General features: G+C 35.7%; 1 protein-coding gene across 5 annotated transcripts in view; it reads right to left on the bottom strand.

The window, feature by feature from the left end:
* LOC105536381 (PWWP domain-containing protein MUM1L1) overlaps positions 1 to 19,193 on the bottom strand; it is a 28,736-nt gene extending 9,543 nt beyond the window's left edge. Inside the window, exons 1-3 of one of the 5 annotated variants that reach the window (XM_011975764.1) lie at positions 19,074 to 19,193; positions 16,387 to 16,514; positions 10,419 to 10,553 (exon numbers count right to left, since the gene is read on the bottom strand). The gene's annotated coding sequence lies outside the window, so the exon portion shown is untranslated. Of the gene's footprint in view, positions 1 to 10,418; positions 10,554 to 16,382; positions 16,515 to 19,073 lie in introns of those variants that run through there. The other 4 variants (XM_011975763.1, XM_011975767.1, XM_011975768.1 and 1 more) reach the window with 4 other exon arrangements.
* Between the last annotated feature and the right edge of the window lie 8,525 nt (positions 19,194 to 27,718).

Below are 27,718 nucleotides of genomic sequence, written 5' to 3'. Positions count from 1 at the left end.
AAAAAAAAAAAAAAAAATACAATGAAAGTAATATAATTCTTATTATACAATTAATTCTTTCAATGCTTTTGAGGTATTAATATATAATCTAAAGAGGATTATCAGGTCAATATATATATGGCTTTATTTAAATGATCAGATTTATTTTACTATATATTTTATAATGTAATATTTTTCATTCTGTCTTCATTTCACATGTTTGGAAAAAAACAACTGCATACAGAGTATGATAATTATGTTAAAAATTTTTTTTGCTTTATTTTGGATATTTTCTAGATTGCACATAATTCAGGAAATGCTATACTATGGCACCATTTTCAAAATGAAATGCAAAGGAAAAGATTAATTCCATGAATAATATTTTCTATTTCACCAATTTGTAGAAGGAGGTGGAGAAAAATGATAACCAATAATAGCAAATGCTAATATTGTACTATTAATATTTTTATGATAAAGATAGAGATCATTACAGATATAATGATATCTAATACCTATACAAGTTTTCTATATGCCAGGCAATGTTCTCAAGCACTTGACATATGATCTTATTTAATAATTAGATGGTTATTTCCTGGAAGAGAGGGCCATAACAAACTCACTCTGTATAACAACATTAGTATTATTATTAATAATGACAACAATGATAAAAGCTAAAAGTGTTTTCTTACCGTGGGGAATATATAAGGGGTGGGTCACCTAGGGTGTGTTTATAATACCTTATGATTTCATTTATATGACATTTTCAAAAAGACAAAAGTATAGCTGTGGTGAAAAGATCAGTGTTGCCAGGTGTTACAGGTGGGGAAGGGTGTGGCTATAAAAGGACAGGCCAAGGAAGTTGTGAGGGTGATGAAACTTTTTTGACTGTGGTGGTGGTTATATGAATCTTTATAAATGTTAAAATCCAGAGAACTGTATACAAAAAATGGTCAAGTATAGTGTATCATACTTTAAAGTATAATTTTAATGTATAGCAATTCAAATAATAAAAATTTAAATGAAAAACTGTAGTAATAACCATTATATAAAAAACAAGTCTTTGCAAGTATGCCTTAGAAAGCATCTGCTTCTTCCTAAAGCATACTTAATAACAAAAAATCCCCAAATAACACCCATACACATATTTTTTTCAAAAGCACCAATTGCACTTCCACTTAGGATATAAAAAGATGTAAGAGAAAGTCATTCATAATAATGATAAATGTCTAGACAACCTACAAAATCATAACTTTCCTTGAGCCTATCAGGGAACTGAGTTAAAGTGAATTCCAAAGGGTGACCAGCCCCTTTAAAGAAAGACAAAACATATGAACCTTTGTCCAAGCATGGAGACAGAAGTGACTGTCATACAAGCTGAAATTTTAATGAACTTTTAAAAGTAAAGCATGGGTTAGCTTTGTCAGTTTGGAATATCTGGAGCCCCAGACACTTACACACTTACTACCAAGTTCTTTTTCACAGTCTTTAACCAGAAGCTCAGAAAAATTACTCGGGACAAAGGAGGAGACCTAAAAGAGTCCACGTCACTGGTTCTGGTATGCAGAAGGTAATCAGCTGTTGCTGGGGGACAGACATACAACCCCACAAAACCCTTCTGTCATGAGAAGCAAAGCCTTAAGACACTAGAGGAGAAGCAGCAAACCCTCTCCTGAACCCAGGCAAAAATCTCTTGCTTCTGGTGGAGGGGTAGAAGCAAAACTTACTTGCCTGGGAGGGAGAGATAGGAAACCCCCTAATTTCCAGGACAAAGGCAGAGATCCATTGCTGCTCCGGGAGAAGTAGAAGGGAAAAACCCCTGCTCTGGAGGAAACCCTCTGTAACCCAGTTCTTACATGAATGAAAAGCAGTGTTCACCTATTGCTGAGAAAGAGGCAAGAAGATGTATCTGACCAAAGACCAACCACATATACAAATCAGAGGTTAGCTGCCATGGGGAGAGGAAAGAATGCTGAGAAAGGCTTACCCTAAAGGTCCATGTTCATAGAGCCCCGCTAAGACTGTGGCTAGACAGGACAACAGACAGTAGTTCCTACCTCACCATGAGCCTAGCACCTGATAATAACGGCAGTGAGCTGCTGTCATGTGAACAAGAGTAAGAAGAGAGACCCTCCGCTGGTGGCACAAGTATGAAGAGACTACTGAAAATTTAGAGTGGAGAATCATTGAAAAAAATCATGTAGCACTCCAGGCTCCAACTGAAGCACAAATAATATAAGTTATGCAAGCCAGATGACAATTGAGTGAGGAAAGGAGGAAAAACTCTCCAACATATTTTATAATACCAGCATTAACCTGATACCCAAACTAGAAAATAACAAATAAAGAAAACTTCAGGTCAATATCTCTCATAAACATAGACACAGAAGTCCTTAACGAAATGCTATTAATCAAAGCTGATGATAAAGAAAAAGAATAATACATTATGACCAAATGGAGTTTATCCTGGGAACGTATGGATGGTTCAACATTTGCAAATCAATCAATCAATATTATTCACCATATCAACAGATTCAAATGGAGAAAAAAAAATCTCAATTTTTACAGAAAAAGCATGAACAACATTCTACAAATAATGATAACAGACATTTAGCATAGTAAGAGTTTAATGGATCTTCCTCAACCTGATTAAAGGCATCTACAAAAAAATAAATAAATAAAATAAAAAACCTATGATTAGCATATAGTGAAACACAGAATGCTTTTTCCCTAAAATCAGAAACAAAGCAAGGATGTTTGCTTCCACTGCTTTTATTCAGCATTACATTGGTGATCCTAGCCAATACAATAAGGCCTGAAAAATAAATAAATTGCATATGGATTGGAAGGGAAGAAGTAAAATTGCATTTACAGACAAGATGATCTATGTAGAAAATCCCAATAGATATACCAAAAAAAAAAGCTACGAAACTATGAAACCTAATAAATAAGTTTAACAATAATGCCAGACATAAAGTCAATATAAAATAATTTATTTTATTTCTATACAATACAATTTGGAATTTCAAGTTTTAAAAAGTACCATTTGTAATATCATCAAAAACTGGGAAATACTAAGGGAGGATAACTATGTACAAGATTTGTACGCTGAAGACTTCAACACACTGATGACATAAATTAAATAAGACCTAAATAAATAGAAAAATATACCACATTCTTTGACAGAATAATTGAAATACTGATTTTTAGGATGTTGTATCTCCCCAACATTCCTGTAGAATTATTGCAATCTCAATAAAAATCCCAGTAGGTTTTTCATAGAAATTGAGAAGTGAACTCCAAAATGTATGTGGAAAAAGCAAAGGAACTACAACAGCCAGACAAATTTTGAGAAAAAAATACAAAAGTTAGAAGATTCATACTACCTTATTTCAAGACTATGGTAATTAAGAGAGTTTGTTATTGACATAGGACTGACCTATAGATCAATAGAATCCAAACAGGCCATCAAATATGACCAACAGATTTTGGACAAAGGTAATTAAATGAAGAAATGGTAGTCTTTTCAACAAATGGTACTGGAACAACTGGACATCATATGCCAAAATATTCTTTTCCCCTCAGCTAAGAAGATATACAAAATTACTCAAAATGGGTTAGTGACCTGAATATAAAATCAAAAATTATAACTTGTAAAAAAAGTAGAAAATCTTTAACATTTTGGTCTAGGCAAAGATTTATTAGGATTTAAAAAGTATGGACCATAAAAAATTAATAAATTGAACTTGAAAACAACTTCTTTTCAAAAAATAAAATGAAAAGGAAACCCAGAGTGGGAGACAATACTTGCAAAACACTTATGTAATGAAAGACTTTTATCCAGAATATATAAAGAACTCTCAAAATTCAAAAATAAGATTATTATTGAATAACCAAATAAAAATAGACAATTTAAATAGACACGTCATCAGAAAAGACATATGAATGGCAAGTGAACACATGAATATATGCTCAACACGATTAGTAATTGAGGATATGCAAGTAAAACCACAATGAGACACCACTAACACCTTTATAAGAATAGCTAATATTAAAAATAAAATAAAATCCTGACAGTATGGACTTCTAGCAATGATGTGTAGCAACTGGAACTCTCATACACTGCTGGTGGAAATCTAAAATGTCACAGTTACTTTAGAAAACAATTTGACAATTTCTAATGTAGTTAAGCACACACCTATCATAAAAACAAGAAATCCCACTCCTAAGTATTTACTCAAGAGACATGAAAACTTGTGTACACACAAAGACCTATTGTAGAATGTTTAACAACTTTAATCATAATTGCCAAAAACTACAAATCTACTGGTGAGTGGATACTCAAATTGCAGAACATCCATATGATAGAATACCTCTCGGCTACATTAAGAAATAAACTACTGATATATGCAACAACATTGGTGAATATTTTAAAAATATGCTAAGTCAAGGAAGCCAGATGTAAAAGGCTATATACTTTATGGTTCCGTTTGTATGACATTCTGGAAAACTAAAAACTATAGGGACAGAAATCAAATCAGTGGTTGTCAGGAACTGACAGAGATAGAGATTGACTACAATGGGGCAGGAGGGAACATTTTGGAGTAAAGGAAACGTTATACAGATTGTCTGTATTGGTAGTTACATGATGGTATATGTTTCTCAAAGCTCATCAAACCGTACATCTAAAAGAGTGACTTTAACTCTATGTAAACTATACCTCTTTAAACCCGAGTCTTAAAAAGTCATCCAATCAGAATATGACAATATAAGACATTTGTATTTTTCTGTGAGAGTAATCTGGATACATATAGGGATTTTGATTTGTACTTTGAATCAATGATTGCCAAAGAAGACTGTGGGTTCCACAAGATATGTGTAAAAATACCCTCTGTAGTGCAGAAATAATATGTTAAAAATGTAAATTATTTTGATCTATTTTATTAATTTTTATTAACTTCTATTTCTGAATTGCTTTAAAGCACGGGGGGCATCTACAACATGTGACTTTTGATGCAGTTATATAACTTTTTAAAAATACATGTCTTCACTAATTATCTCTTTCATTGAGAGTTAGCACAGGACATATGTCAAGAAACCAGATGACATCAGCATTATACAGTACATGAAATTTATCCCCACTGGCAGAGCCTCTAACCACACTGAAGTTCTCACATGCCACTAAACCATATGAGTGGAAAGAGAGGAAGGAAGGAAGGAAGGAAGGAAATAGGGAGGAAGAAAGAAGTAGAAAACAAAATGCTACAATCTGGAGATAATGATCTAGTTAAGAATATGTACCCAGTTAAAAGCAGAAGCTGAGTAACATATGACAGGGAAACAGAGTGGTTATAGAATAAATAAAAGTCATTATTTTAGTGCATAAGGCCCATACAACAAGCATAAACAGTCCAGTTAGAACACTCCCAAAGACAATGAGGAGGCCACGGACATTGGTAAAGCAAGGAATCTTAGACATTTCATAGATAATCAAAATATTCAATGACTTCCCCAAGGTAGAAGCACAGACAAGTAACAACTGAATCTCACTGTAAAAAAAGAGTTCAATCTTATTAATGTCAACTGGCTGAATATCAGCCCACCTGAAGAGGAAGAACATCAGGAAAACCTTAGTAATAATGAGCATCCCAAGTTTAGAAAATGGTAAGCCAGATATAGTGATTCACTGCCAGGGTGAAAGAGACTCCATAATCCCTGGTAAAATGTATATGAATAAAAAGAAAAATTACCAGCTAGTGACTTAGAGGGATAAAGGGATAAACCTGCCACACTGGAGATTTTATACTTCCCAGGTAATGTGTAGATATTCCCAGGCAAAACTTACACATGCCAATAAATAAAACTATTAGGAGTCAAGACAGGATGATGGAAAGGGAAACATTTTTTAAAGGAATAAAATGGAAACAAGTTTGATGAGGGCCTCACAATCCCATCATTACAGTGCATAGACAAACAAAGCTCTACTGCACGCTGCATATTCCAGTAAACAGACTAAACTGCAGTGTTCTTCCTGGCATAAACAAGCAAGAAGGAAAATCCATCTGGGGTTTGCCCTGGGGAATTTAAAGTAAAAAGGAGTCCTCTCTTAACTCCACCATTCTCTGAGATACCCATAGAAAAAGAGCCAGGACAGGACAAAAATTATTCCTGCCACTGAGAGATGAAGCCAGCTGGACTTCCTGGTTCAAGTGGGGACTTGGATAACTTTTCTGTCTAGCTAGAGCACTGTAAACGCACCAATCAATGCTCTGTGTCTAGCTAGAGGATTGTAAATGCACCAATCAGCACTCTATAAAAATGCCCCAATCAGCGCTCTGTGTCTAGCTAAAGGATTATAAATGCACCAATCAACACTCTGTAAAAATGCACCAATCAGCACTCTGTGTCTAGTTAAAGGATTGTAAACACATCAATCAGCACTCTGTAAAATGGACCAATCAGCAGGACATGGGCGGGGACAAATAAGGGAATAAAAGCTGGCCACCCCAGCCAGCAGCGGCAACCTGCTCAGGTCCCCTTCCATGCTGTGGAAGCTTTGTTCTTTCACTCTTCACAATAAATCGCTGCTGCTCACTCTTTGGGTCCATGCCACCTTTAAGAGCTGTAACACTCACCAGGAAGGTCCGCAGCTTCATTCTTGAAGTCAGTGAGACCAAGAACCCATAAGAAGGAACCAACTCTGGACACACCACCACTCTAAATAAAGGTACTTATCAGTTCTTTAGTAAGGAGATATGAGACACTGTTAAAGATTCAGTGTCTAAACCTCAGAGTTCCTCAGGCAAGTATTATGGCAAAGTTCTTACGTATTACAAATTCACAAACAGATATAGAGACATGGGTTTAGGACCGAGTTCTGACTTTACTAGCAGACTGGAGGGACAACTAGTGCTACCAAATATCAAAATATTTTAGAATAATTTTTTAAAGTTCAATGACAATTTAAGTGTGAAGCAAGAGGTAGATATGGACATATAAAAAAAGGGGACAAGAAAAAAGTTTCAAATAAACCATAGATCTGAATTATTATCTGGATACAGGTTAGAAATCAATCAGTGAACTTTCAATCATCTAACAAAAATTCTTACGTCACTAGTCTGTGTTTGTCTGGTTTAACCAGAAAAGCAGTGGTTTTAGAGGCCTCTATTGCCTTAGGGCTACTAAATAGTTTTCTTCTTCTGTGGCTTGTTCATGCCTCCCTGAAAACTGACAAGGAAGCTTGAATAAGTAATTTCAAATAGGCAATACTAGAGGGTATACATTTAAAGGAAAGGCAAAGAAAAAAGAATAGGCAAATGGATTTCTTCTCTCAAAGGAGTAGGAAGATGGACAATGGAAATGGAGAAGACAAAAGAATAAATACTGGGCACAAGACAAATAAACATATTGTGGTTGGGGAAAAATATTTAAAAATCTAAGAAAAGAAGAGTAGTTCTATAATGCCCCAGCTTGTAGCCCTTATTATAGTTATTACATCTAAGGAATGGATGTATGTGTGTATGAGAGGGTGGTGGGAGATGTCCAGGGAAAGCTGAGGAATATGTTGGGGACACTATTCCTATTAATGAATATTTTTGTACTTTGGAGACTCTTAAGGCTTATTCTAGAGGAATCCTCTTTCGACTCTTCTAAGCTAACAGTGCTGCCCTGTATACCCAATGCAGCCAGACACAGATACTGGGGGTCTGCGCCCCCTGGACTAATCCAGACAACAACGACCTTATTAAGAGAATAAGCTTAGAAGTCAGAGACTCAGAATGGTTGCCATGGCCACCCATTGGAAAGGATTGTTTTTAAGGATTTCTTGAGAGTCAGGCAGATGGCTGGGACATCCAAGTCTTCCATAATTAGACATCATTATGACTCGCTGCATACTTTTCCTACAGGAGTTTAGCATATATAATTCTTTCCCAACATTAGAATCTGTAGTTTTTAATTTAAAATGTTATGGCTACTGAGCCAGAGTGAAATCAGTTGTATCCCACATTCTCAACTTAGAATGTTTTTACCATGAAATGCTTTGTGAAATTGGAAAAGCCTTACCCACTGTCACATAGATAGTAGTGTGTTTGGCACTGAGATTCAGCTATCTTAATTCTTACTCCAACTGCTTGTCTGACAGGGCCCTTACCCTGCTTGGCACTTTTGTGGTTCCACTGTTTTTCTGAGGCTCACCTGGCATCACACGCAGATTTCCCATGACAAGTGCATCTCTGATAAAGGCAGGCAGAGAATCAAACCAATGGAATGGAAAAGGTGTAAATAAATTTCCCTGCCTAAACTTTAACAGGTATGTCATTCCAAAACACAGGAATGAGGTGAAATCTCATCTGTGATGTAGATGCCATCTATTTTCACTTCATGTTCTTATAATATGAAATGCTCTCTTTGTCGGTTATGTTATTTGGCTCATGCTAAGATAATATCATTCAGGAAAATTACAAGGTGGAAAAAGGAGAGAAGGGAAAGGACAATTGACTTGTGTCTACTATGGGGCAGATTATGTAGCAGCATTTTTTAAGATTTCTGTTTAAGTCCTCACATCAGTTCTTGAGTGAGGCTTTTCTTCTAGACATATACAATTTTTTGAGTGGAATTTGAATCACACTCTACGTGCTGTCTCACAGTCTGATAATAAAATACATTTCATTGTTTTGTTTGCTCACTTCATAAAAATAGTTGTCTGGAGAAAATTTAGGATATCTTGCAAGCGCCATCTTGTGATGAGAAACAGAACTGTTACTACAACATCCTTGTGGGAGAACGGTGGGAACTACATCCTGCCAGCAAGCAGCTTTCTCAGGCTTCTAGAATATACCATGCTCAAATTTAGTTTTGTTATGCATTACATAAAAAACGGAATCCGAATCTCTTCACCTACAATGGTCGGATTGTAGAAATATAATTGCATGGTTACTGAAAATGGAAAATATGAGTAAGATATATAAAAAGAAAGTGTAATTCTGGAAAGATATTATTTCCTGTATATCTTTCCATATTTTTTCTTTACATAAACATATGAATGCATATGATTTCAAATCAGCTTTTTGTCCTGCTTAAGCTCATGGTTTAAACATTTTTGCATACTAATAAGTATTTTCAATGTGATTTTTTTAGTGAATCACTTCAAATGCAATTTTCCCCCAACTTTGCAACATTTTACCTCAATCTTTTTTCCGATTTTGTTTAAAAAAAAAGACTAAATATGTATTAAGAATTTTTTTTAAAATAGTGATAGTAAAGCCTGCCCTATCTCTTCAACTGAACAAATAATTCCATTAGCAGGCTGGTTTATATTTTTTCTGATTTGATTACACATATATTAATGTAGTCTTTTATGTTGAAATGACATGGTGCTTACCATTCTGCAGTTTGCTCTTTTTACTTCTCAGACATTTTTTCAAGTCACTACAAGTTCATACTTTCATTTGTCAGCTATATAACATGCCATTGTATGGATGCACCATAGTACATAATACTTTTAAAACTGTTCATAGAAATAAACCAAATCCTATCCGTTTCTCACTCTTAAACTTAGATGATATAGAAAAGTGGCTCTTGCTGACCATGGCTGTACCTGTGGACTGAAAGGACGGGCTGCAGGGAGGACACATACAGGGCTGTAGTTGACACAGCAACCAGGCTACCCACTTGATCAGGTCCAGGAAAAATTCCACTATTGGCAAAAGACAAGGGAGTATGGGAGCGTGTCTGCGGTGTCTATGTGTGTCCACGCATTTGAAACAAAATGGGTAAACTCTTTTGGCTTTATTTTGCTCTTATTATAAAAATGAGCACGAATAAAAACAACTCTAAAAATGCTGAAACTAGTGAAAAATAGATTTTAAAAAAACTTCCATAATCTGAACACTCAGAGATGAACACTCAGAGATGCTGACTTTAACTCGGGAGTTTAGTTCCCTTCCTAAGGAAAACTAATACACATCTTTACAAGTGTTATCACTCGACGGCATATCTGAATCCCTTTCCATGTTCACGTACATTTATATTTGTGTCCCTATATATCATTCTCTTTGTGTGTTTACATTTTTCTATCATTTTTTTTTTTTTTTGCGTAGAATAATGCGTTTAAGTCAAAATATAATAAAATCTGTAACAAAGGTAGAAATATGTAATGCCACGTAAAAAAGTAACAGGAACAGCACGTCTTACCGAAGTCTTAATTTAGAAGCTGTAATCTGATCGCCCACTCCCACACGGAGGACTTTAAAAATATCGGGCGAAACAAAAATTCCAGAGGATTAATTCCGTTCCAATAACAGCAGTTCAAACAAAACCATATTCCATTCCCACCTCTGTCAGGCAACAATCTCTATTTCTTTTTTTTCTTCTTTCTTTTACTTTAACACCAAGGCCCGAAGAAATTCCCAGAAAATAACTGGCTTTGAGACAGCCATTACCTTGAAGCTTCTTGTCAGCTGCAGCCTCTTGAAATGCTGCCCCTCCCCCAATACCGGCCGGGTACAGCTCCCTTCGGAGCGGCTCCGACGAGGCTCCGCCCCCTCCCAGTGATGGGAATAGCAGGGGGCCTTTCCCTCAAAGGGTGGAGAATCACCAAGTTAAACTGAAATTCCCTTAAAGCGAAAAGATTATCATTTTTAAAGCAATTGAAAGCGGAATGGCAACATGTGTCTGTGTAATTTACATTCAAACTACAAGAGTGGGTGATTTTCTGCGGTAAAAAAAAGGTAGAAATGCCTTTATCATAAAGACTCAGTAAAGAACATCTTTTACATATTTTTCTTGCCTATTTTGGCAACTTATTTCTAAAAACGATTTCAAGATCCAACTGGTCAAGCTCTATTAAAAAACCCCTCTACATTCTTATTTGTACTGCAATGAATTAATACATTATTTTGGGGATAAACAATTCCCTGAAATTTTAATTCTCCTGGCCCTGGCTCATGATGTATGTCTCCCTTTTTATTCAGGTCTTCTCATTCATCTTTCAGAAAGTTTCATCGTTTTTTCAACTAAAGTCATTTCTAAATATAAAACATCAACAAAAATCCTTAAAGAGATATGTATGTATCTGAATATCCTGAAATTGGAGACAAAAAAATTCTTATTGGTAAAAACACAATAAGCCAAATTTGAAAATATAGAACAAACTTGAAAAAAACTGTTTTCAATGCAAAAATATTGCTAAAGTAGCTCTTACATATTAATAAGAAATAAATTAGAGTAAAAATGGGCAAAAGACATAAATAGACCATTCACAATGTTCTGAGAGAATAATTTTTCCCCACTCCTAATATTTACTTCCTTGAGAGCAAGCTCATATGGTGCCACCACAGGAATCTCTGTCCTTTCCTGTACAGCTACAAACCTCTAGGTTATTTGGGTAGGTTTGCTTAAATTTGGAATTCTGTTATCACGCCTGTAATCCCAGCACTTTGGAAGACCTAGGTGGCAGATTATTTAAGGCCAGCAGTTCGAGACCAGCCTGGCCAACATGGTGAAACCCCAACTCTACTAAAAATACAAAAATTAGCCAGGCGTGGTGGTGGGTGCCTGTAATCCCAGCTAATCAGAGGGCTGAGGTGGGAGAAAGACTTGAACCCAGGAGGCGGAGGTTGCAGTGAGCTGAGATCGTGCCACTGCACTATAGCCTGTGCAACAGAATGAGACTCCATCTCAAATAAAATAAAATAAAATAAAGTAATAATTAATAAATAAGGCCATTTGATTCTCACAATAATCAATACCCTGCAACTTCCTCTTCCCCTTGTACTAATGTTGACATTTTAGCTTCCATCTGCAACTCCGTTTGTTTTATATCTGTCTATCCAGTTTGTTCAGTGGAGAAAGGGAGGTGCTATATATTGGGACTCCTCAAAACCCAAATATTCAAAATAAAGATGAAAATTAATACATAAAAGATATTCACCTTCCCTAATAATCAAAGAGATGCAAATAGAAAACAGCAATAAGATGGCATTTTTCTACCTAAATTGACTGACAAAGAAGCAAATAAATGATACAACTAATAGAGATCCAGGAAACAAGGAAATGGGCACTCTTGCTAATGACCATGGTCACAAAACTAGGAAGAGGGTGAGACAAAATCAGAGCCAAAGTCTAATTCCAAAACAGGAGGTATGCCCTCTCTCCACCATTATTCACTCCCTCCTGGGCTTGGAATCCTGTCTCTTTGGTAGAACCAAAGATGATGTCACTCACTTTCGAACTGTGAGGAAATTGGTGAATATAACTCCAGCGTGGTCGAGCGCGGGGGCTCACGCCTGTAATCCCAGCACTTTGGGAGGCCGACAGGGGCAGATCACGAGGTTTGGAGACCGAGACCACGATGAAACCCCATCTCTACTAAAAATACAAAAAATTAGCCAGGCGCGGTGGAGGGTGCCTGTAGTCCCAGCTACTCAGGAGGCTGAGGCAGGAGAATGGCATGAACCCGGGAGGCCGAGTTTGCAGTGAGCCAAGGTCGCGCCACTGCACTCCAGCCTGGGTGACAGAGCGAGACTCTGTCTCAAATAAATAAATAAATAAATAAATTAATTAATTAATAAAAGAAATAACCCCAGCGTGAGTATTGCTTAGTCTCACGTCTCTGTGAACATATTGGTGAACTACAACCATCTTCGGCAACTACCATACTTACTATCCTTGACCTCTTTCTATCTCTTACATCCATCTACATTCCCACACAAATTAAAATGTATTTTCATGTACTATGCTTTTTTTCTTTTATTTTCTTTCTTTCTTTCTTTCTTTTTGACAGTCTTGCTCTTTCACTCAGGCTGTGGTGCAGTGGCACAATCTCGGCTCACTCTGCCTCCTGGGTTCAAGTGAGTCTCCTGCCTCAGCCTCCTGAGTAGCTGAGATTACAGGCATGTGCCACCACACCCAGCTAATTTTTGTACTTTTAGTAGAGATGGGGTTTTGCCATGTTGGCCAGGCCAGTCTCAAACTCTTGACTTCAGGTGATCTCTCTGCCTCAGCCTCCCAAAATGCTACGATTACAAGGTGTGAGCCACCACTCCCGGCCTGCACTATGCTTTTGCACTGACCGTATCTGCATGATAGCATTCACTTGGCCTTAGATAGTTATGAGAAGTATCTTATGTGTTATAGGGCCTGGCAGCAACTTCCCTTTCAGATACGGTGATTCCTGGATAGGGGTTGAAAATCATTCGTTATACAGAGAAGTGCCATTTTCATTCTACCCTCATTAACAATTGGCAATTCCTTGCTCCTGTGCTTTGCGGTTTGCAGCTGCCAATTCAGTATGGGAAAGCTGCATTTTTATCCTCTTTTGCTGGGCTTTTTTATTCGCAACATACTCACAAAATTAAGCTTTAAATTTAGACTTTTATTGCCTTTAACGTTCAGGTGTTATTTCCCAGGAAGCATTAAAACCTACACATTGCTAATAGATAATGATTCTGAGGTTTAGGTCTCTTAAGATAATGTTATAAAAAATCATAAAACTAGGTAAAGTTGGTGAGGCCCTCATAGCCCCATTTATTATCACAGTGAGTGGGTAAACACATCTCCTGCCACATTCTCGCTATTTAGGTTAGAGACACAGAGCTGCATTTGACACATCTCTTCTTGTAATGATGAAATGGAAAAAAAGAAAACTGTCTGCGTTGGGGACTCTAAAGAAAGAAGCCATCATTCTTTCAGAGACTCATAACAGAAGGGTCAGCCTGGGTCAAAATTTTCCTGGTAACCATATTTAAAATGACACAGAGTTCTTTGGTCAGATACGGATTTCTGTTGGCAGGACCCAGTGTTTAGCTTTTAAGAGTTTATCACCAAGGCATTATGACAGGGTTATGTTTCTTAAGTTTTCAGACAGCCAGCCAAAAAATCAGACAGTGCGGGTTTGAAACCTTTATTAGCTCAGTGGAGAGAAAACAACAATGCTAGGTTGTCATCTCCCATATCCTAGATAGCATAGTCAGCAAGGATGCATGGGTCACCTGTATCTCTATATTAACCTAGATTGTCCAAATATTAAATATTAAGCCATTAATATATTTAAAAATATAATAATAAAAAGAGTTTTAGCTACCTATTGGTCTAGAAAAGCCGTTTCTTGTTTGTTTTTGTTTCTGTTTTTGTTTTTTAAGAAGGCTCATTCTATTGCTCTGGGGATAGTAAACGTTTCTGGTCTGTTGTAGCCTCTTTTATCCCCCTGAACCTTCACAAAGTAGCTTGAACAAAGTATTTTCAATGGGTGATAATTGGATTGCATTAAAACATGGCAAAGAAGAAAAGAGATCACATAAAAAATTTACTTTCGTAAGTAGGACGAAGGTAGACGATCAGAATATAGACAAGATACAAGTCAGAAGAATGAATAATGGGTATCAGTTAGGTGGTTTTAGATATGTGGAATATATTTGGGGGGGTACAAAAAAAGAGAAGTATAACACAAACGCAATATCCCATCGTTATTTTCTCTGTTGTGTAATAAAAAGGGAATTGTGTGGGAAGAGCTTTGGCGGTATCAGGGACATTGTTTTTGTTCTTGGATAATTTGACCTTTTGCAACCCTCTGAGTTATCATAAGTGAATGCTGGGTTCTAATCTTTTCTAAGCTGCCACTACTGCCCTGTCTATCCAAGGTAACCAAAGGAGAGCTCACGGACACAATGAGGCTCAGCATCAACAATCTCACTGAGAGCACAACGTTAACGAGGCACAGATTTGTGACGGTTGCTGGGAAAGAATTAAGTTTGTCAAACCACTACAAAATATTAAGAGAATATAGTCATGTGGTGCATAGTGACATTTCAGTCAATGACAAACTGCATATATGACGATGTTCCTGTAAGATTATACTAAAGCTGCAAAATTCCCGTTGCCTAGTGATGTCGGTCACAGCCATTGTAACACTGAAGCACAACTCATGACTCACCTGTTTGTGGTGATGCTGGTGTAAACAACCTACTACACTGATAGTGGCATAAAAGTATAGCACATACAATTATATGATGTACCTAATACTTGATAATGATAATAAATGACTGCTATTGGTTTATGTACTTCCTATACTATACTTTTTAATCTTATTTTAGTATATTCCTTCTACTTAGAAAAAAAAGTGTTAACTGTCAAATAGCCAAAGAGCAGGTCTTTCAGGGGGTATTCCAGAAAAGGGCATTGTTATTCTAGGAGACAACATCACCATGAGTGTTACTGTCCCTGAAGACCTTCCAGTGGGACGAGATGTGTAAATGGAAGACAGTGATGTTGATGATCTTGACCCTGCGTAGGCCTAGGCTAATGTGTGTGTTGGTGTTTAACCAAAAAAAGTTTGAAAACAAAAAAAAAATAAAAAATTTTCAAAAATAGAAAATAAGCTTATAGAACAAGGATATAAAGAAATAAGTTATTTTATTTTTTTTTTACTGCTGTACAATGTGTTAGTGTTTTAAGGTATTATTACCAAAGTGTTAAAAGATTTAAAAATTTAAGCATTTATAAAGTAAAATGTTACCATAAGCTAAGGTTAATTTATCATTAAAGAAAGAAAATTTGTTTTAATAAATTTACTGTAGCCTAAGTGTTCAAGTCTACAGTAGTGTACATAATGTTCTAGGCCTTCACTTTCACTCACCACTCACTCACTGACTCACCCAAAGTAACTTCCAGTCCTGCAAGCTCCATTCATGGTAATTCCCCTATACAGGTATGCTGTTTTTTGTCTTTTATGTCATATTTTTACTGTAACTTTTCTATATTTAGATACGTTTGGATATACAAATACTATTGTGTTGCAACTGCCTACAGTATTCAGTACAGTAACATGGTACACAGGGTTGTGGTATAGAAACAATAGGCTATACCATATAGCCTAAGTGTGTAGTAGGCTATACCATCTAAATTCATGCAAGTACACTCTGTAATGTTCTCAGATAAAATCGCCTGTTGAAGCATTTCTCAGAATATGTCCCTGTCGTTAAGCCATGCATGACTGTACAGGTGATTCAAGAAGGTGGTGAGACCTTAAGCAGGTTCTAAGAAACCTTTAAAACTATGTTATCTAGTTTATGGTATGACAACCTAACATAGTTGTCAAGGACTACAGAGTCAGTCCTCAGGGAGACACCTGAATAGCCTCTTGCATGATTTCTTCATAGTGGTATAATATATAAGGTTCTTTCCGAAAATTAGAAGTTATGACTTTTAATTACAAATATGATAGCTGTAGAACAGGAAACAAAATGAAGTATACCCCAAATTCTCAACCTATCATGATCCTTACATGAAATGTGGCTTTTAATTTAAAATGCTATGATGGCTGTAGAGCAGGAAGCAAAATACATTGTTCTCCAAGTTCTCAACATGTTTATACCGTGAAATGTTTTGTGAAATGGGAAGAGTCTTACCCACTGTCACGTGGATCCTGGTGGGTCTGGTCCTGTGGTCCAGCTGTCTTGAGTCTCACTCCAACTGCGTGTCCAGCAGGGTCTTTACCTGGCTCGGCACTTCTGTGGTTGAACTGTCCTTCTGGGGCTCGGCTGGCAGGGAATCAAACCAACGAAATGGAAAAGGTGTAAATAAATTTCCCTACCTAAACTCTAACAAGCATGTCATTCCAAAACACAGGAATGAGGTGAAATCTCATCTGCAATGTAGATGCCATCTGTTTTCCTTCATGTTATTACAATATGAAATGCTCTCTGGGTCAGTTATGTTATTTCATTCCTGCTAAAATAATATCCTTCAGGAAAATTATGAGGTGGAGAAAAGAGAGAAGGGAAAGAACAATTGACTTGTTTCTACTATGGGCCAGACTCTATGTAGCAGCATTTTTTATGATTTCTGTGTGAGTCTTTATGTCAGTTATTGGTGGGGATTTTTCTTCTAGATATTTACAATATTTTGAATGGAATTTCAATCACACTCTACATGCTGTCTCATAGTCGGCTAATACAAAACACATTTCACTGCTTTGTCCACTTCATAAAAATATTTGCCTGGACAAAGCTTAGGAAACCTGGCAAGCACCATCTTGTGACCAGAACTAGAACTGCAGACACTCAGGCTTCTAGAATTTTTCATTCTCAGTTGAAGAGTTCTGTGCATGTGTTATACAAAAGTGGGATCATAATGTTCTCGTTTTAATATTTTTCATTATAATATATCTCATGCATATTGTATATATATTTCTACATCTTTTGGATTTCCAAAGAAGAAAGGAAATCTCCACAACAATGGTCAAAATGTAACGGTTTGCTCTGTATATGTCTAGATTTTTTTCTGTAGATACTTATCAATGTGGAAGCTTTTTGAAACTAGACCCTTTATTCCTCCAGTAATATATTTGAACATCTTTCCATATCAATAATTATTTTCCATATCATCCTTTTGTGAATTGCTTTACAAAATTCTTTCCACATTTCTAAAATTTTGTTTTTCTCTTGATGAAAATTATTCAGGCTTGCTCTTTTCAAAATGAAATTTTTAAAATGGGGAAATGTAACAGATAGAAGGTTAAAATATTCTATTAATTGGAGATATGTGTGGAGATACAAGAACACTTATGTCTCCAATTAATAAAGTGGTATGTATATTTACAGATTTTTATTGCATACGCTGTACTAATGCATGCACATTTTGTTTTTGGTAAACAAATAGGAGTACATGATACAGGCCATTCTTCAATTTGCTTATTTTTAGAAACCACCTTGGACATTTATTCTAATCATTGCATTTAGAGTTAGCTCATTCCTTTTACAGCTGCATAGTATTCAACATTATAGATATAATATACTATACTATACTATATGACTATATCACAATATGTTTAAAACATTTTATGAATTATTCCTCAGGAGTATAAAGATAAATATGTTCTGCTTGAATCAGAGTCTGGACTATAGCCTCAATAGTTGAATTGCAAGAAAAGCACAAACAATCAGGTAATGAGCCTTCTCAGACCCACAGAAAAATCCTACTGCAGCTAAAGACAATGGAATGTGTGTGTAGCTATTCGCTCAAGTGCCTGTAACAAAAGTGATTATTCCCTTTTCAGCTCCACTATCATTTCCAAAAGAATCTAAAAGTACATAAAAATCTAAAGATGAAAATACACATCATCAGTACTCAAACTGAGTTGTTCACGGCGTACATTTGAGTCTAATCCTTTTAATTTTTTTCCTCATCACATACATGTTTGAATATACTATTTGAAATTACATTTATTTAGCCACATATTTGAACACCTTTCCCTGTTTATATGAATTTACACTATTTTGGGGAAAGTAGCTTTTCCCCCATGATTTTAAGTTCTCATCTCAGTTTCTATGCTGACATAGGAACTACATGCTAAGTAAAATGTGGAAGAAAGAAGTGGAAAATTTCCTCCTTTTTCCCCTAACATCCTTTTTTATCAGGCATCCTTTATTACTAAGTATATTGTTTGTTGTGTTTTATTATATTAAGGTATGTCTGTTATTGTTATGATCTTTTAGATTTTTTTCTATTGCAGTACAAATAGGAATGTACAATTCTCTTGACAGATAAGTAGAAATACAAAGATCATATTTTGCACATTATTTAAAAAGCTATTATATTAAGTTATTGTGTATCCCTTGACTAATAACCAAACTACTAATTCTCAGAGATACTCGAATTTGTACAGTTATTCATTACTTTAAATTACTAACATACTCCACCAAAACAGTAAGATTTGTTAGAAACACAATCAACACATTCAAAGTAATATAAAAAACCAACATACCCAACCAACAATTTAATTTTCCATTTAAGACTATTGTAACCTTTTTCAAAATAAGGAAAATTAACCTCCCAAGTTTTGTTTCATCATTTATCTCAGCCACCACTGCCTTTTGATGGAAACACAAAATGCTCTATTAAAAAGTTAGCTTTTGCTACCTCTTTAAGAATATTTTTCCGCAGGTGTAATGTTGATTACCACCTCTCCGACTGTGGACTTTTAAGATAATCTGAAGGAACACAAAACACAGATATTAATTCCCTCACAGAAACAGGGACTCTCACAAAACGACACTCCTTTCCCGTTATTCCTACGCAGCACTCTCTTCTTTTCTCACCTTTATTCCAAATCTTCGAGAACTCTCTGAAAATAACTAGCATTTACGACAGCCATTACCTCCAAGCTTCTCCACGGAAGCCTCCGAAGCCTGTGTGTAATGCAGCTCCTCCCCGAAGACAGGCTGGGCGCAGCTTGCTTCCAAGCTCCTAGAGGATGCTCCGCCCCCTCTCCGTGATGGGGAAAGCACGAGGTTCTTCCTTCATTTAGGAGAAAAATGACCAACTTAAACCGAAATACAGTTAAAGGGAAGAAATGTTCCTCTTAAAGTACTTTAAAGTGTAATGGTAACCTATGTCTGTTCAATTTCCATTCAACCCCCTAGGATAGGTGTTTTCATGGGGAAAAAAAGAAGCAGCAGCAAATCTTTTTTTCATACAATAAAGTTGTGGTTAAAATGTTCCTTACATGTATTTTTTCTGATCCTCTTTTGTACTTTATTTCTGGGAAATTTAAGACCTACTGGCCAAACTTCACACACACACACACACACACACACACACACACACACAAATACGCTAAGTATTTTAATTTGGATTACAGTGAATTAATACTTTATTTTAGGTAGAATTAATTCTTTACAATTTTGAATCTGAACCTGGGACATAATATATCTCTCCTTTTATTCAAGTTTCTTATACTTCTTTCCTTAGGTCATTTCCAAAGAAAAATCCTCAAACAAAATGTGATTATACTGAAATCGAAAAAAAAAAAAAAAGTATTAAGAGTAAAATCACCATAGGCCAAATTAAAAAATCAGTCGCAAACTTAGGAGTGCTTTTCAAGTGCTTTTGATTGCCCATATGATTGCATAAACAAAAATATACCCAAGCTAGTTCTTACATTTCAATAATTAAGAAATGAACAACAAAGTAGAGAAAGGGGCAAAGAATACAAGCAGAGAATTCCCAACGTCCTTACCTACTCCTGATATTTACTTCACTGTGAAGAAAGCTCAAAGCAGCATAATTTGAGGGCTCTCTGCGTCTTCATCATTTCACTCTCACAAGCAAAGTCCTGCAATTTATCTTCCCCTCTTAATAAAACTGACAATTTTGGTTTCATCTGCTATTCAACTTATTTTTACCACATTTTCTTCATTGTTTTTAATATATGACAATTGTAAACTTTTTGCACCCACGAAATTACCTCAAAATGTATAATAATGCAAAAATGGATAGAAATGCATTTTTGGGCAAGTAAGAAAATTTTGATTAGCTCTTATAGAAGTAAAAGGAACTGGTGGTCAGTGCCTCCTCCTGAGGCTCTTTTACCTACAAAGTATTTTGATCTCTCCCAGATTAATGTCTGTCTAGTTTGGTCTTGAAATGTCTCATATGATTTCTTTGTACAATTGACAAAAATTATATATATTCAAGATGAGTAATGTGATGATTTGATATATGTGTACACTGTGAAATGATTACCACAATCAAGCCAATTAACATATCCATCACCTCACATAGTTACCATTTCGTGTGAGATGAGAACGCTTTAGATCTACTTTGTTAGCAAATTTCAAATATACATTACGTATTATTAACTACAGTTTTTTCATGTACCTTTTGATTGTTTGTACGTTTTCTTTGGAAAAATTACTACCCAGGTCCTTTGCTCATTTTTAAAATCAGGTTACTTGCTAGTTTTTTCTTGACATTGCATTTTATAAGTTTCTTGTTGTGGGTATTAATTTTATAAGTTTCTAATTGTGGATATTGACTCCTTATTGGATGCATGGTTTGCAAATATTTTCTCCCATTCCATGAGTTACCTTTTCATTCTGTTGACTATTTTCTTTGTTGTGCAGAAACTTTAGTTTGATGTAGTCCCACTTGTTTATTCATGTGATTTCTAATAGCAAGTTATCTCAAGAGCTCTGATATAATTTCAAAGCCCAAAGCTTCTTAATATTGCAATTCTATAAAAACCACTTCTGTTCATGAAAAATTCTGCAAAATTTGGGACAAATTCTGCTAATGTGTAACAAGGACATAATACTAAGTATAATTGTTTATTGAAATACAGCAACATCAAGAACAGAGAGCTGATAAACTGTGTTCTATAAAGTCACAAGACCTTGAGAAATATTGCTATTCAGAATGAAAAGACTCTACTCTAAAGAGTTGCTTTTTTATTATTGTTGACATTAGTTTTATTTTCTTTGGTATTAAAAAGTGCTCTAAAAAAACAATGGTTGTAGAACATAAACATACCAAAATATAAAATAGTGAAAATACCAAATATTGGTAAGGATAAGGAGCAATTGGAAGGTTCATACACTTTTTACAGAAATGTAAGTTGGAACTCACATTTTGGGAACTGTTTTGGCACGATTTGCCTAAAGTTGAGCATTATAGAGTTTAAGAGAGAACCATTTAGTGCTTTAAGTAGCAGACTGGAATATCTAAATTGGTAATAGAGAAATGGTCTCCACAGAGACCTATGGGTACCCAGATGATGTAGTGGGACATAGAAAGTAAATGTTTAAAATTCAATTTCTTTCATTTTGATTTATTTTATAAGCTTCTACTTGTAAATATGTTAAATGCAGATAAATACTGTAATGTATTATATATTTTATAAAAATATCGAACAATTGGGAGATGTCAATTTTTTTTTTTTTTTTTTTTTTACAGTGGTGATAAAAATATATGTGGACATCTCTGCTTTATGGCACTCACATCCCACATAGGCTTCCCACTTGTCCTTTCCCAAGCTATTTGCATGGTTTGGGATTATTTTCTCATAAAAAGACTAATTAAGCTGAACTTGCTAAATTTTCTGTGTACTGTTTTCACTGCTCAGGTAAGCTAACGTTACTCCCATTAAATGTTTAAGGTAATAATGAGAAACTGAATTATAATAAGCCATGTCTTTGCAAAACTATTGGTTCTCTCAAACTTCAGGTAAAACCACAAAATATGTGGGTATACAGTAATTCTATTTGGACTCTGTAAGTGTTTTCACTGTAATATTGTAAAGCCAAAATTCTTTGTTTTAAGTTCAAGGGTACATGTGCAGGATGTGCAGGTTTGTTACATAGGTAAACATGTGCCATGGTGGTTTGCTGCACCTGTCAACCTATCACATAGGTACTAAGCCTGGCTTGCATGAAACCAAAATTCTAATACCAACAGTGATTGTATTTTTCTTTAATGTCAACCTAAATTTAATTTCTTAGTTCTGTAATTGACTTTGAGACCTTGAAAATAATGAATAAATTTTTTTGGATATCTGGACAATTCCTAAGAAAATCAGAATTCATAAACACAAAGCACCAAACGTACCAAATTCCAATTAACAATTTTTATTTAGATTCTTACGTATAAAAGTATTCGTATAAAGCTCAAAATAAAATAGTAAAATCAATATTGTATATGTATCCTCTACTAATATGTTAAGAGGTTAATTGTACTTTAAAGCTCATATTTACACCTTTCTATGATATGTATTCATGTGTGTGTATTTGGGTCTGTGTTTAAATATACACATATGATGGTACATTAATTTAAATAAGAGTAGTTTAGGAACAATAAAGAGGATTAAATAACTAAAATGAATAATGATTTTAGAATATGTAATCTGACCTCACAATGAGGTTATATAAACTTATTATTATCATTTTATTTATTTATTTATTGAGACAGAGTTTCCCTCTGTCACTCAGGCTGGAGTGCAATGGTGCTTTCTCAGCACACTGCAACCTCCGCCTCCCTGGCTCAAGTCCTCAGCCTCCCGAGTAGCTGGGATTATAGGCATGCACTATCATGCCCGGTGTTTTGTATTTTCAGTAGAGACGGGGTTTCGCCATGTTGACCAGGCTCGTCTCTAACTCCCAACCTCTAGTGAGTCACCTGCCTTGGCCTCCCAAAGTGCTGGGATTACAGACTTGAGCCACCATGCCCGGCATATACCTATTATTTATATTTCACATATTCTATCATGATGGCGAAAGGTTTAATATGCCTCACCTTCATGTACACTTTCAATCCACACAAGGTTATTCGTACCCTTTTGTGCTACCTCTTGTGCTCACAGACTGTTAATTTCAGGAAGAGCTAAATTTTTATTTATCGTCGTGCTTCTTGCTGCTATGTTTATTTTAAATATTGCATTGTCACTATAGTTAATGAGGTATCCATGGATAAAACTGTTTCTTGCTGTTAGGTGTCTATTTTCTAATTTTAATTAAGCAGCTGATTTCCTCTAGTAGTCTCTTTAACTATTTTCTTCCCCCAAATTTTATCCTAAATGGATTAATCAATTATCAATTTATTTTTTGTAGAGACGGGGTCTCACTATGTCAACCAGGCTGGTCTGAGACTCCTGGCCTCAGGCAATCCTCCCTCCTCAGCCTCCCAAAGTTCTGGGATTAGAGGCATGAGCCACCATGCCTGGCCTAACCCTAAATTGTCTTTAACCCTAAATTGTCCCATTGTCTTATACACCCAAATCATCTTTGGCAGTTTTCAGATGGCTAGAAAATAACACAAAAGACATACTCCCTCACCTAATAAAATAAGGAATGAAAATATACTTAGGTATATTTGGCATGCTATTTTAGAAGTAGATTTACAGTGTTAGAAGAGCTACTATCTTTTTTTACACACACATTTTGGAAAAACTGCCAAATCAAAAAAAAGAAAATCAGCCTCTCCTAGATTAATTTTGTATAGGTAAAGGGCTATTGATATAAATGTTTCACTGTATCTTTTTCAGATAGATATAAGCATGCTCTTATTCATGTGTACATGCTGACACAATAACATTTTACAAATTGATGTACATTATAAGATTTCATTCCTAGGTTCTTATTCCTTGCTTTTCAGTGATAATTGTGGTCCACACTTTATAGGAAGATTTATAAAGCCCTATAGATTTGTCAATCACAGTCCATAAAACATAGACCGACTGACTTACACTTACTTATGATAATTATTACCTAAGTTCTCAAGAAAAGGTCATGGTTAGGTCCATATATGTATTATACCATATAGGGAAATCCATGCTCTTCTATCTGATATATTCAATCACTCTACTAAATTAACCCAAACCTGTCAGTCTTGCATCTTTCATTGTGACAGTCACAAGGGCATGTGTCACAAACTACAGGTCAAAGATTGGGTATTATGAAATACAGGTCTAAGAAAGTTAGCCTTAGAGCCACAATGAAATGCACTGTACAAAGGACCCAAAATTCAAAATTTCCCAGAGTATGTCAGCCCAGAAACAGGGGACTTCAGGAGGTAGACCATGATTCCAAAACAAATGGAACAAGAAGTTGTTACATGAGACTAGGGGAGGGCTGAATGAAAGGAGGGAAAAATCTAATTATGATTATTTTCATGGGGATGTTTTAGATACTGTGTTTATAGGTATTCTCTATTCTGACGGTTTTATGCCATAGTCTTTTCTTTTTCTTTCTCCCTCTCCTTTTCCTTCTCTTTCTCCTCCTCCTCCTCTTCCTTTCATATTTTAACTCTCCACATCACAGCCTACCAGAAATATCTCACTCTTTAAGGTAAATTTCTTGATCTTTATTCTCTAACTTTGGAGAAAGTAAGTTCATAAAATTGGTAAAGAACATTTCTGGAGTAACTGGGACTTTTTAAAATAGAGCTTTGGATTTTTTCACAATCTTCAGAGAAACAGTTATCAGGGCTTCATAGTTTCTCACCATGAAAGGGTTGGCAACAATATAACAAGGAGGTGAGGGTATGTTCAGTAACACATAATGCACTTATGTAAATATATCAAGATATGTAAATATATCAAGATATATAAATAAAATATTCTAAAAGCCAAGGTGAATTGACAAATCAATTTGTTACCATTAAGATTGATTTACTTGGTTATTTAATTTGGAAATTGCTCCAAGATGTTGGAAACTGAGTTAAATGATTAATATAAATAAGTACAAACCTTGCTGATAATCATGGTTCTAACAACAGTGTATAAAGTAAGACTGTCTAAGTTTCACTATATTAAAAAATTATAACAAACATTTAATCAAGCAATATGTTAAAATGTGAATGATTATTGGCTTTTGGGAGAGGATACCAAAAAAAGAGATAGTCAAAAGGAAAAAAAAGAATATTGCCAAGCTAAGAAATGGGCAAACTATATATTCTACGTATTTATTTTCAGATTGAAAGAAAATCACTGGCAATAACTTGCATTTTGGTGCTCTGCTTCCTATTTCTATTGACTTGATTTCGTGCCTTCTTGTTAGATGTCCCTATTCTACACTGTTGCTGGAGGATGAAAACTTTTAATCTCAAGCAGATAAATTCTGAACGTTTGCTGCTTAAATACAAATGTTTTTTGTTTGTTTTCTGACTGATAGCATGTACTGAAGGTGCTTTTTATTTTCTGACTAATGGTCAGCATGAACTGTACTGCCACAAGCTTCCTTTGTAACAACTGGAAAGGACATTAAGTCTTTTAAGACTTTATGAAAGGACACTTTCTTCATTATTATGAAAACCTACTTGTTTATGTAAGCATTCTTAGTTTCCAAATTTTTAATCACTCGATTTCAAAGCCCTTTCTCACCTGGCATGCTCTCTTTTACATGTTTCTGTTGTTTTGCTGGTTCCCTTGCTGGTAAATTAACAAAATTTGACACATGGTAGAAATAAATTTGTCCAAAGCAAATTTGTATCAGGTGATATACAAAGTATATAACAATTCCGAAGGCATAGACTTTCACCTATCTAACACTGGCTATGAACAAACAATATGTAAGAATGCCAGCCGGCTGCGGTAGCTCACGCCTGTAATCCCAGCACTTTAGGAGGCCAAGGCGGGCGGATCACGAGGTCAGGAGTTAAAGACCAGCCTGGCCAATATGGCGAAACCTGGTCTCTACTAAAAATACAAAAATTAGCCAGGCGTGGTGGTGCGCACCTGTAGTCCCAGCTACTCAGGAGGCTGAGGCAGAAGAATTGCTTGAACCCGGGAAGGGGAGGTTGCAGTGGGCCGAGATGGCGCCACTGCACTCCAGTCTGAGCGACAGAGCGAGATTCCTTCTAAAAAAAAAAAAAAAAAAAATTCTACTGGCTGAGTGTCTGGCCACCTTAAGCACAAGAGCAAGAAAAAAATGTACTGGAGTTGAGCTTCTGGATACTGAGAAAGGCAAACTAGTCAATGACTGCTAGGGCCAAAGGAGCCTGAGAAATCTCCTGGAAAATGTGTGGGAACAGGGTGGAGAGGGAAGAAGTGCTTCCAGTGCTCCAGTGAAGAGAGATGAGCTCTCAGTGAAGAGAGATGAGCTCCCACAAAGAATCTGCTGACACATGACCCACAGGAATATAAGTTTGGGTTTGCCATATTTGGGAATTTTTGTGTTTCTGAGTCAATATGTAAAACCTGCACATTGCCAATGGCTAATAATAATATGAGTTAGACTGCTTAGGTTAATATTATACTAAGATTTTAAAACAAACTGCTAAGGTTTCTGAAGACTTGACAACTGCATCATCACAGTGTACACATAATTACAAACAAACAGTCCTAGCTCTTGCCACACTCTGAGATCACATGTTAGAGAGACAGAGCTTCAGTGAGACACAACTCTTCTTGGGATTGACAAGCAAAGAGCAGGACCTTCTGTGATCAATCTTGGTGATTCTAAAGCAAGAAAGAGTCATCTTATTCTCTAGGGGATCCATAAAAGAAGGGCCATCTGGACCAGAATTATTCCTGTATCTACTCTGCGTGAAGGTCATTATCATTTTCTAGTGAGGATATTTGGAGACTGTTCACAAGTTGAGCTGTTTAGCTTTAATAAATTGTCAGGGATGCATATACCCAGATGGTTACATTTTTGATTTATCAATATTACAGGCAGTCTGATAGATATGAATTTATTTCCCAGCTCTACCACTTGTCATGTCATCTCAAGTTTCTTAATTTCTGTGCACCTCAGTTTCCTCATCTATAAAATGTGAATAATTTTAATATCTAACTCTAGCGTTGATAGAAGTAATCAAAACAATACTGTAGTTCACCTGAAATAAAAACATGTTGGAATTTCCAGGAAACTTTTGAAAAATAAGTGTAAGTAGGGAAAACTAACACTGCCATATATAAAGCCATATAAGCGAAATTACAATAATTAAAAGTCTTTAGTACTACTAACCCTACCTAGGCATGGAGCAAGCAACTAATGAAGACACAGCAAGAATGGGAGAAAGGGAAAAAGAAATTCAAATGAATCGTGGAGCATCTGAAGATATACATGGTCTGTTGATGTACAGTCATGCATTGCTCAATGACAGGAATACATCCTGAGAAATGCATCATTAGGCAATTTCTTAGTTGTGTGAACATTATAAAGTGTACTTACACAAACCTAGATGGTATAGCCTAACATACTCCTATGCTATAAACCTGTACAACATGTTACTGTATCCTATAGGCAGTTGTAACACAATGGTAAGTATTTGTGTATGTAAACATAACTAAACATATAAAAAGTACTTTTAAATAAAGTATAAAAGACAAAATGTGGTATACCTATATAGGGCATATACCATGAATGGTGCTTTCAGGACTGGAAGTTGCTCTTGGCGAGTCAGTGAGTGAGTGGTGAGTGACTGTGAAGGCCTAGGACATTACTGTACACTACTGTAGATTTTATAA

Source organism: Mandrillus leucophaeus, unplaced genomic scaffold (assembly GCF_000951045.1).
Source record: "Mandrillus leucophaeus isolate KB7577 unplaced genomic scaffold, Mleu.le_1.0 Scaffold1586, whole genome shotgun sequence".
NCBI lineage: Eukaryota > Metazoa > Chordata > Mammalia > Primates > Cercopithecidae > Mandrillus > Mandrillus leucophaeus.
Note: the sequence above shows the minus strand (reverse complement) of the source record. Positions and strands in the feature narration are given on the sequence as shown.